Below are 11,321 nucleotides of genomic sequence, written 5' to 3' on the forward strand. Positions count from 1 at the left end.
GGAGTCTGCCGTATGTAACTCCACCCTTTTGGCCTGGTTGGCCCTTTTCCTCCTTACCTCCAGACTAGGAACAAAGACGTTAAGAAGACAGCTTAACCTCATAACTGATTACCATGCAGCATAAAGGGATGTTTCCTCACTTGGATCACTGTAATGTTAAATTTAAAGAAAACAAAATACTAAGATGGTGGTTGCATTAGTAATGTGAGTTGATGCTTACTTAATTTATTTTGGTTTGGACTTTAATTGTATTTATTTGTTTGCATTTGAATATATGGGTAAAAAATCATCCATCCACTCCAGCTGCTAAATATAGCACATCATCGCTGACACCATAAACCTTTTGGAAGAGCCTTCTGGATTTTGTGTTTAGATGTGCACACCACATCCGCTGTTCTGTGAGCCAGCGCAACCAATTTCCATGTAGTTTTTTTTTCTGTATTTGTAAGATTTGAGGACACAGGAAGCTTCTACTTAAAGCAAAGGCTCACAATAGGCTGGTCCTAACTTGTTGAGAAGAAGCTGGAACCAGTGCACCAGTGCTGGGCTTCATTTTGCTTTGCTGGGAGGTCTGGGAGAAAAGCCCCAAGGGCCTGATAAAGGAGACATACCTGCAGGAGCAGAGACGCAGACAGACTGCTTGCACACACATTATCACCCAGAGGTGACAATCAGCGGGGAGGCATAGGTCTGCCGACCACCTTGTCCATTTAACTGGATCAATACAGCGCGAGGCGAGCCAGAGGGCACGTTGGCTGGAAACGTTGCACAGAGAAAGCGCCGCAGCAGATGGTGGAGTAATTAATGAAACAATTTTAATAGGCCTATGAAGCTCGTGTTAAGATGGCACGGGTGCTATTAAACGAATCAAATATTTTTAAAAGAAAAGTCCCTCTGCTAAAGCAGTTTACGTGACATCTCGCTCAAACTGCATTAATCATTCATTTCTCATCTGGTGGTGCCACAAGAGAATTAAACTTTATGATTCAATGGCAACGTGACTAAGACCAGCCGGTGACAGCCGGGTTCATCCTGACTCCTGTGTGGTCATGATTACATCACACGCCAGCCTCCCAGCACCGATAGATACTCTCACTCATATTTTTGACTTTAATGACTCATGTGACTCATACATGTTTGGTTTTTTTAAGTCTACATTTGGCTTCCTTATGGGAAAGCAAGAGTCAGGTGTGAGATAACAGGACACAAAGTACAAGGGAATAGTTGTCCGTCTATCAGAACAGGTGAGTAGAAAGTGAGAATGAAGCACTGCTGTGTTTATTTTGTGTTTTGGAGACGGTTTATGGTGAGTTGAGCAAGATTAATACGGAGAACCAAAATCTGGAGTTTTGTCCCACAGATGTAGGAAGCAGATGGAGAGGATGGTACAAGTGGTGAAAGATGGATCAGGGTAAAACTCAAGCAGAACTAAGCAGACAGAGGGAGCAAAGTCTTCATGCTTTAGGGGAAAAAACAATATCAAAACAACAAGATCTGAAAATATTCTCTCATTCCTGCCCCTCCTGCATGAGCTATTTAGACATCATGTTTACTGGCAACTGAGGCATGTGTACCTAACAACATTAACCCCATTAAATCATTTTATGGATGCTGTTGCACAGTAAATTGAGCCATAAAGACTCTGCGGAGAGGATTCTCTGAGTGAGGTGATGACTCCCGTTTTGCCTCTGGGCCACACATAGTTCCCAGTGAGAGACACATAGGAAAAAGGAGAGACTTTTACTGGGAATGCGGTAGATATGAGCTGTGAGGCCTTTGGGGAATTGAAGTGTGGCTCCGTCTGGATGAACTGTCTGTTTAACTCATTTACGTAAAGGCTAGAGGTGATCATTTGTGAATGCCTGAGCTTATTATTTTATCATTATCTTTCAAGCTGTGACAGGATTTTTCTAAACATGAGCTGAGTGTAATTAGAAAAAAATCTATTAAAATCACTTAAAAAAGTCAAAAATCTGCAAATCCTGTATGATATTTATTTAAATTTAGCATTTTAACCGTATTATAAAAAACAATATTACTGCTCATTCTGCTGGACATTCGTGTGGATGTGGGTGTAGACATTGCCAATGGCCAACCCCCCCCCCCCCCAGCAACATTATGCACACCATCATATCTTAAAAATTATGAACAGCTCAAGGAACACAAAAAAGTCATCCAGGCATAGAGCAGGCTTCCAAACTCTTCAGATGGCCCCCAAAACTGAGAAACGGTGGGATCTTCCCTTTCAACAGACACCTGAGTCAGCTATTTTAGCAACACAGGCCCACATGCAAAATATTAGGCAGGTGGTCTTGAATAATCAGCCCCCATGTTATCTTAAAATCTTCATAGTACCATATCACCTCAACAGGGCTCTTTGCTCTCAGACTGCTGGTTTAATTGTGGTTCCTGGGATATTTAAAAAATAGGATGGGACGCCGATCTTCAGCTTTTAGGCCTCTCTTCTGTGGAACCAGCTCCCAGATTGGATTTTGGAGACAGACTGCTTTTAAGATTAGGCTTAAAACGTTCCTTTTTGACAAAGCTTATAGTTGGGGCTGGATCAGGTGACCCTGAATCCTCCCTTAGTTATGCTGAATTAGGCAAAGGCTGCTGGGGGCTTCACATGGAGTGTTTCTTCTTCACTCACCTTTTTCACTCACTGTCTTTATTCACCACTCTGCATCATTATTAACCTCTGGCTCGTTTCTCTAGCATCTTTTATCCTGTCTCCTGAATCCAGCCCCCAACCGATTGTGGCAGATGTCTGCCCCTCCCTGAGCCTGGTTCCGACAGAGTTTTCTTCCTGTTAAAAAAGTGTTTTTCCTTTCCGCTGTCAAGTGCTTGCTCAAAGTGGGATCTCCTGGTTGTTGGGGATTTCTGTGTATGTTGCAGGGTTTCTACCTTTCAATATAAAGCACCTTGAGAAAACTGCTGTTTTCTAATTTTAATATAGAGCGTTCCTATTTGATTTGGTTTTCTTAACAAAAATACTGCACTGGAGTCTAGATGCATTTCAATCACTGTCACATTTCCATCTTTCACACTCCACTAACACTTAGACAAATGGTTATAATTCAGGATAATACAGGAGACCCCATGAGGTCAGAACTGCAGGTCTTTATAATAATATCCTTTCATTAGAATGGTATAAATCAGATTTGCTTAAAGTACAAGTGTCACGTGTTACAGCAGCAAAAGTGTTGCATGCTCATTATCAACAAAACAAAGAATCTCACACTTTGGTGCAGAACCATAAAAAGAGAGAGCAAGACAATAGAAACTTTGCACACTGATAGCGGCACATTCGTGACAGTCCACCGGCATCCCCGTTCTATAACACCTCATAACGTCAAAGACCAAAGTGGATTGCCTTGCAACAGAGAAACAAACATAGATCCCAATGTCTCCCCCCACCCCCCACCCCAGCACCGCCCAGCCATATCATGAGCACGCATGAGTCACGGACACAAGGAGCAGGCCCTTTGCAAACTACAGACAGATCTCCTCCCTCTTCCACAAGGTAAAATTAGGCTCTGCAAACTAAAGCCCAAACCAGCTCATCAGAGTCCATGATGACAAAGTTGATGCCATTAGCGGGTTGAGTCTTGATGTTTTTAGTGCGGAGCTGTGTGTTATTTGACACACACTCTTGTAATACACCTATTAGAAGAAGCAGTAACATTTATGGTTAGGTTACTCATGTAGACGTACGCTCACACGGGCCAAGCAATTCAGGTGAAATTTCCCAGGAGCAAAGGTGCATTCCAGAGCCTGGTAGCAATATAGATTGGGCTTGGAAATTATCCAGAGCAGAGTGCATATCCAGGGCAACCTCTGCGCACATAAGCAAGCAGTGGCACAGAGCGTGCACGCACACATGTACACTTGCTGCTTGTTCAACTGAATATTAAACAGCGGAGGGAGGCACGGTATGGCAGCCATACTTAAAACTGGTCCCAGACGCAGCTGTTCTTTTATATGGATGATTACTGGCAACGATTTACAGGACTTCATCTCTCTAACATAGAGCACCCCCAGCACCCCTCAGGAGCCCATTTCCTTTAAACCTCTGTAGGTGTGTAGCCTTTTCAGATGGCAGGGCTGTTTCATAAGCCACAACGTTAAGCAAACTGACACTCTCTGGGTTAAAAAAAAAAATGGCATATGCACACATAAACGCAGAAATCCGGTGGTACAAGGTATGCGAGGCAAACTTCCAGCTGGAACACATTATACATTACAGCAGCACACTTCAGTTCTTAAGAGGCCGCGGCATCCTTTCTGTGTGATCTCCAGATCTGTCAAACTGAGGTCTGCTCTTCTCATAAGTCTCTCTGTTTTTTTGTATTCTGTACTTCTTGATGAAAGTAATCATCAGAGAGCTAGAAATAGGTGGTCGGTGTGAAAGAGAAATGGCACAGAAGAGAGAAAAGACTGGGAACACATTGGAAGAAGGTGTGTGTGTGTGTGTGTGTGTGTGTGTGTGTGTGTGTGTGTGTGTGTGTGTGTGTGTGTGTGTGTGTTTGCAGATTGCTTGCAGACTCAGCATCCACACGAAGGGTTTAACCCTGCACTACTGTGGTCAGAGATGGACTCCTGACCACAGCAGTGCAGAGGGAAGTCTCAGACAGAAAACCACAGCTCCAGATGTGAAGAAAGGAAATCCCATTTAGAAGCAAAAGCACTCAGGTATGAGAATTCTCTCATAGAGTCGATGGTGTACTTGGGAGCACCTGCAGTGCATTCACTGATTTCCTCAAATGGACAGACAGAGGAGACATGAAGCAATCCGTGCACAAGTTCCTACATGCAGTTCCTCCGTTCCCCCTGTCCTAGCTCATTTTCCCCTTAAACACTACCTCTTTATGCTCTACGAATGAGAGAAAAAAAACACTCTTTCTGCACGCACACACACACACACACACACACACACACACACACACACACACACACTGAAAGCAGGGGACTTCCAGCTACTAAGAAATAGCACTGTAATTGCCGGTGCTCTGTTGTCTATCAAGACCTGACCTTTTCAACATGTGTGTGCCGTGGTGGGAGCGGTGGGAACTGGCGAGGAGGAAGATAGGGGTCTCCCCGACGCTGTGGTGGTCTGACCCAATCCCCCTCCCCTCTTTTGACTTCAGCTCCCCCCAAAAATCTGGGATCTCCCACTGTGGCCACATGTGCAAATTTGGAGTCTAGAGAGGAGGACATGACTAACACACACACCATCAAGGTCCTGCCACGGAGTGGGGGGCATTAAAGGCAGGACGAGGCGATGTGGAAAGGACAGCAAAAGACAGACCTGCCCTGTCTCCCTGGGGTCCCAAGGGGGGGATGTAGGAAAACTGGAGGTCTGTGCGACATTATAGTAGCAGAAGTGTTAGCTTTCTGTCGGTGCCAATGGGAAAAGAGTGGACCAATATTGCCTTTCATGACTCTGGCTCTGGAATAACAGCATTAAAGAATGAAACATATACAATGACATACTCATAATAAACACTAGAATAGATGGGATTATGCACCAGTAGTGAGCAGAAAAACACGGCTTTAAGTTGCAGAGAGAAGTCATCAAAACAAATATAAAGAAACTGATATCTTCATAGATGAGCCTTCTCTAAAAAACTAATAAAAACCATGTTAAAGGTTAAATGGCTCGATCACAAGCAAAAGGACAAGTCATCTTTACATCACTACATGACAGACTAGCTCAGCTCTCAGAGGGGCTGCACAAAGCTGTCCTCAGAGATGCATTAGGAGACTATAAGCTCATAATTACTCCAATTGGCATGTCAGTGGGGGCTTTCACTTTACCCTTCCTTCTCAGTGTCTTTCCGTAGCCATGGGCAGTCACGCTGTAGGGACCGTGAGATGAGGGGGCTCTAGTGGTGGTTGTGATGATGGTGGTGATATATGGGATTAAGGTGAGATTTGTCTGCTTGATTCAAGTGACACTAGACATCTGTGACAGAGCTGAAGACTTGGATGGAAATAGGAGAGCGGGTGTAAGGGGACAGAGAAGGAGTGGATGGGTTTGAAGGAAAGAAAATGGTAAAAGTTTGTAATACGCCCCACGACTAAGGGTGCAATTCGCCAGTGATTAAATGGAATTTTCTCAATTTTATTAATTATCTACAAAGACTTAAAGATAAATACACTGGAATTTACAGGAAACAAAGAAAAAATTACACTGTAAATTATTTTAAAGTAAATTTAATTACTGCAGATTTACTGAACAGTAAGGACTGTTCTTCCTCTGCAACTTACACAAAATATCGAACACAATCAAAATTTGCAGGCCTACGTGACCTCATAATTTTACTTTAATACTGTCAGTACATTTAAGTACAGCACAAGGAAATTTAACCAGTGTTTAATTTCATGGTAATTTTATAGAAAAAATACATTTCCTCACCTCACATTGTTAATATACTGTACTTTTGAGGGCACTTATATTATTGAGTGGATTAATCTTACCTTTACACATCTTTGTGTAATATTCAATATGTTGATGTGCACAACGGATCGCTTTTCCTTTTCCCTCCACTTTTTAGTTTTGTTTGAACAGCGATTGTGAACTGTTAAAAAAATAAGTTAGACTTGGCTCCCTCATTTTAATGTCACATAGGCCTGCAGACTTTGATGGTATTTATTTTTTCTTGTAAGTTACAAAGACAGAACTGTTCTCACTGTTCTTTAAATTTACTGTGCTTAAATGTATTTACTCTGTACTTAACTCTTATTTCTTTGTTTCCTGTTAAAACCTGACTTCATACGCCCTTATTCCAGCGTACCCACCTTTAAGCATTTGTAAATAAATATAATTACAGTAATTTTAAATAAAATGCACTGAAATTCCATTTCATTACAAGGGGAATTACGTCCTTAGTCACAGGCCGTGTCATAAAGTGTTACCCGAAAAAACAAATCCACCAAAAGAATCCTCTGGATTAGAGGATGATTAAAGCCAGTTATGGCTCCCGGTTGCTTTACGATGCTCATCGGCCGCAGCTCCGTTGTCTGGAGTGTGCCCGAGATTTTCCTCAACACCATGCAATTCTTCTGGCAACCACACCTAACTGAGCAATGAAAGCGCTTTACCTCCAGGAGAGAAGCCCTACCCAGTTTATGAGCCATACCGTGAAGCTGTTTCACATGCATCGTGGTAACGATTAACAGTAGTTAAATGGAAGCCCCCTACCCCAAAGAGCTCCCTGCTAGATGCTCTGCAAACAGCATTGTAGCTGCTTTTAAAAAATAATTACAGCAGGTTTTGGCTCTTTTATTGTTGTTGTTATTAATCAAGGCCATAAAACTAGTACCGGCCCCGATCCAACACCAACCTTGGGAACAAAAAAGGAATTGTGATGGAAAAAATAAGCTAGCAGGACCCATGTTTCGTTTCTTTCTTGGCATTCTTACTGCCTATACTAAAGACTGATACAGTGGCCCAAGTTTGAGTGTGTGCATATATGCATATTTTGCAGGTTGTTGTATGATGGAGAACTCGAATTAGAAAGATAACATTTTTTGGTGCCCGAGCCTTTGATGACAGCCCACACTGTCATTATGGTAGACAGACCAGAACCATAATAACGCCTCTCCTCTTCCTCCTTTACTACAGGAATCAAGATGAAGTGTCAAAATCCAGAGGCAGTCAGATCACAACAAACTGATTATCAACAGGAAGTGGCTCCATTATGGTCTTACAGATAGGAGAGAGTGGTGGTCTCTTGTTACAGCTCTAGCTTCAAATCCACAAATTCCTCGAGGGTTTAGAGAGAGCTGGGTCACCCCCTGAGCTGGGTCCTGCAGGGTTTTAGGGGGTCGCCCTCCACTCTCAAGGCGCTACCTCGGGCCTGGGGCATTTTTCAGCTGGGACAAATGAAGGGATACAGAGCGCCCGAGGAGGAGTTGGAGAGGTGTTGATGTTTAAGGGCAGCCTGACAATCAAGAGATTTGACAGCCTATTCGTTGTGATTTTGCGCACCTGCAAAGACCTTCTGCTGTGCAAAGTCCCATTTACTAAACCCTGGCACATGTTTGTTCATGGGGAGCATGTCACATTTAATTGAGACATTGTAGATACACAGTCTACGGTCCAATGTCTGCAAGATGCTTTTAAGTGTGGAGCAAACCATTAATCATCCAAATGTCTCAAAGGTCTACAGTAGTAGCACACACAAGAGTGGGCTTTTAATACACTTTCCCTAACAGCTCAACAGGGACTTTTTTTTGCTCAATGCATTTCTCTATGTTCCTAATGTGATTAGAAGCAACTCTGACTACTTTTATGACCTGCACTTAAAACCCTAATGATTGCTCTGAGAGTAGGAGTCACACAAAAAAAAGAAAAGCGAACACTTGAGACAATTGCTTAGCTGCCTCCTCAGGGAATGACTTGAGCAATGAAGTCAAGAGAGGGATTGTGCTGTGTTGGGATCAATGTGGGCAGGAGATTGCAGAGTCATGTGCAAGAGGGAATATCTCACTCAGAAAAATGCTACCGACTCCTACTTTTTTTGTCCTTCCCTTGCAAAATGTCGGGAGAACATTTTAGTCTTTTGTTTGTTTTCTCTACACGCCGTTTCAGAGGCGAGTCACAGAAGGGTTCATAGGCTGGGAATAGCTTTGAAATTGAGGCCAAAACGGAGGCTAGTTGGGGAGGCTTGGTCTCAGTGTTGGTACATGTATACATGTGAATTATTTACTTGTCGTCCAGCAGGAAATGAGGAACGATAACAAGCTTGGGAAAGAAATACAGAAAAACAAACAGATGGTATCACGTCACCTCCTTCATTTTGTTTTTCTCCTTTTTCTTCTTTTCTTTTCTTTTGTCTCCTCCGAGGGTCAAATTAAAAGACGAACATAATTCGAAAGTAAATAATTCCAGGCAATTATGCCTGACTCAGACCTGTTAGTTTTTACAGCAGAGATGGTTGATTTGCTCATTTTAACACACGTATAAAAATGTGTTAAAATGAGTGTGTTTTTTTAAAGGAGGCTTTTCTTATGTCTCTCTTTCTGTGAATTGTTGTTTCACCTGTTCAGTGCCTTCCTGTCTGTGACAGGTTTTCACAGCACTGTGCGCAGTCCTCTGAAAATTTAAGTACAGCCCAAGATTCAGGCCTTTCCTTAAGTACCTTAGGCAGCAAAAAGCTGAAGTAACTGCTTTGTGAATGACTTTATCAGTGTGTTACATCATTGTGGAAGAAATTTGGCCCACTGTAATAAGTATATGTGGAACCATGATAAATAATATCTCAGTTGCTAAAATGTATCTTGAGAAGAGAGGTGGTTTCCTGGAGGAATTACGCGACTCTAGTCTTCTAGAGTAAACTAGACTAGACTCTAGTTTACATACAAGTAGGTATGAACCCTTTTGTGTTTATCTGACAGGGATCATTAAATACCCCAGTAGACCATAACAAAATAATATGGCCGTTGCCCAGACACTTCACTCCTCATGATTCCTCCCACACTTTCCACTCTCATCTCAGGTGGAAGGGGTTAAGGAGGAAGAGGAACAGGTTGCAAGGAAACTGAGGAGAGACCGAGGCTGTATGGCTTAAGAAATGGGAAGATTAAAGGTGTAGGGGAGTATTATTACTTTGTGAGAAGTTGCATAAAGTCTTGTTGCTGCAGAGGGAGCACTAAAAGGTCTGATCATGTACGTTGCCTATAGTTGCTTTGTCATTTACTTTATATGCCCCCTGGTCACCACATCCTTTCAAGGTTTGAAGCGCCAGCCTTGTGATTGGCAGAGTAGCCGCTCTACCTTCTGAGCTAAAGCTGCCCACCCTTTGACACCGGAACAAAGACGAGTAATCAGTACAGCTTCACTGTGTGTAATATAGGCCCAGCTGTTGCGTCTCACAATGCGACACAGATTGAGTCCAAAATAGTTTGAGGGACATTTTGTTTTGCTGTGGTAACACACTCAGTGTACAACAACTGCTGCTGTTTAACTTAAGCAGACCTTGTGATGAGCTCCTGACCCAATTTTTAACTCTTTTCTCCTTCTACCCCCCTCTCATCCTTTCAATCCCATCAGCTTCACTATTGCTCAGTCACCTGTGACCAGGCCTGGGCAGTGACCTTTGACCTAAGAAAGCCATGATTAGCGCTGAGAATTAGAGCAGCAGAAGCAGTGGTGGAGAAGGGAGGGAACTAGGCAGAGATGGGATGCCTCTGAACTGAGAATTTCAGCTCAACCAGGCTGAACCCTGCCCCGGAGCAGACAGGTCGCCACACCCAATATTTCTAGACAGCTGTGTATGAAAGGGCGCTGGTCATTAGCGCCAGCGGTTGGGGGTTGATTTATTTTTTTCCACCAGGATGTGGAGATCGTAGAGGAGAGACAAATCAGTGGAGGTTGGTAGGCATTTTAATTAGCCTGAATCTCCCCAATGAGGGGGATAGAGCGGAGAGGAGATGGCATCTATGGGAACTCGGCGCAACAAGCCAGGAAACAAAAGAGAGAGAATCAGGGAGGCGTTGTGAGCAGAGGGGCTGTTGCGGTCAAATACCCAGGGGCCAGAGTCACTGTGCCAGATCTAAATATGCACCACCAAATAAAACATGCTCTCCTGGGAGCATGGGATGCAGCAAATAAACATCCAAACATGCACACACACATACCAAATGCCTAGAGGCCATCTTATCTTGTAAATTTTTGGCAATCATTAAATAAAACTTGGAATTTGGGGGAGGGATCCACTTAAGAAGTCATCCTGTAATGAGGAGACGGCATGTTTCCATGGTGGGATAAATTCTTTCACATTTATGTCAGTAAATCTCAATGGACTTTAATCAGGAGTGAGTAGAAAGCCTGTTACAAACTGTCAGTGAAGCTGGCCCAGGATTTCTTTACTTTCCACTTCCACCTCCTGCATGTTCACCATCTGCTCCACCTCCACGGTTATTCTCCACATCTTGTCTGATTCCTGTAACCCAACCTCCCCAACTCACTAAGCATCAACTGCTGGTCAGCTAAGGATTCTGCAAACATACCTGCACGGTAGGAGCAGCTAGTTATATCTTGTAGCAAATTAATAATAAATAAATAAATAAAATTTTATTTATATAGCACCTTTCAAGATAAAATCACAAAGTGCTTTACAGAGGCAGAAAACAGACATTAAAATCTAAAACAAAACAAAATCAACCAAAAGCGAGTTTAAACAGGTTTTTAACTGCTTTTTAAAAGACATGACTGAGTCCACAGATCTCAAACTCAAAGGGAGTGAGTTCCAGAGTCTGGGAGCCACTGATACAAACGCTCTGTCACCTTTTGTTTTTAACCTTGTATGCGGGAC

Source organism: Mchenga conophoros, linkage group LG4 (assembly GCF_057382185.1).
Source record: "Mchenga conophoros isolate Kocher_MC1m ecotype Shallow Benthic linkage group LG4, M_conophoros_male_GT1.1, whole genome shotgun sequence".
In the NCBI taxonomy this organism is placed as follows: Eukaryota; Metazoa; Chordata; class Actinopteri; order Cichliformes; family Cichlidae; genus Mchenga; species Mchenga conophoros.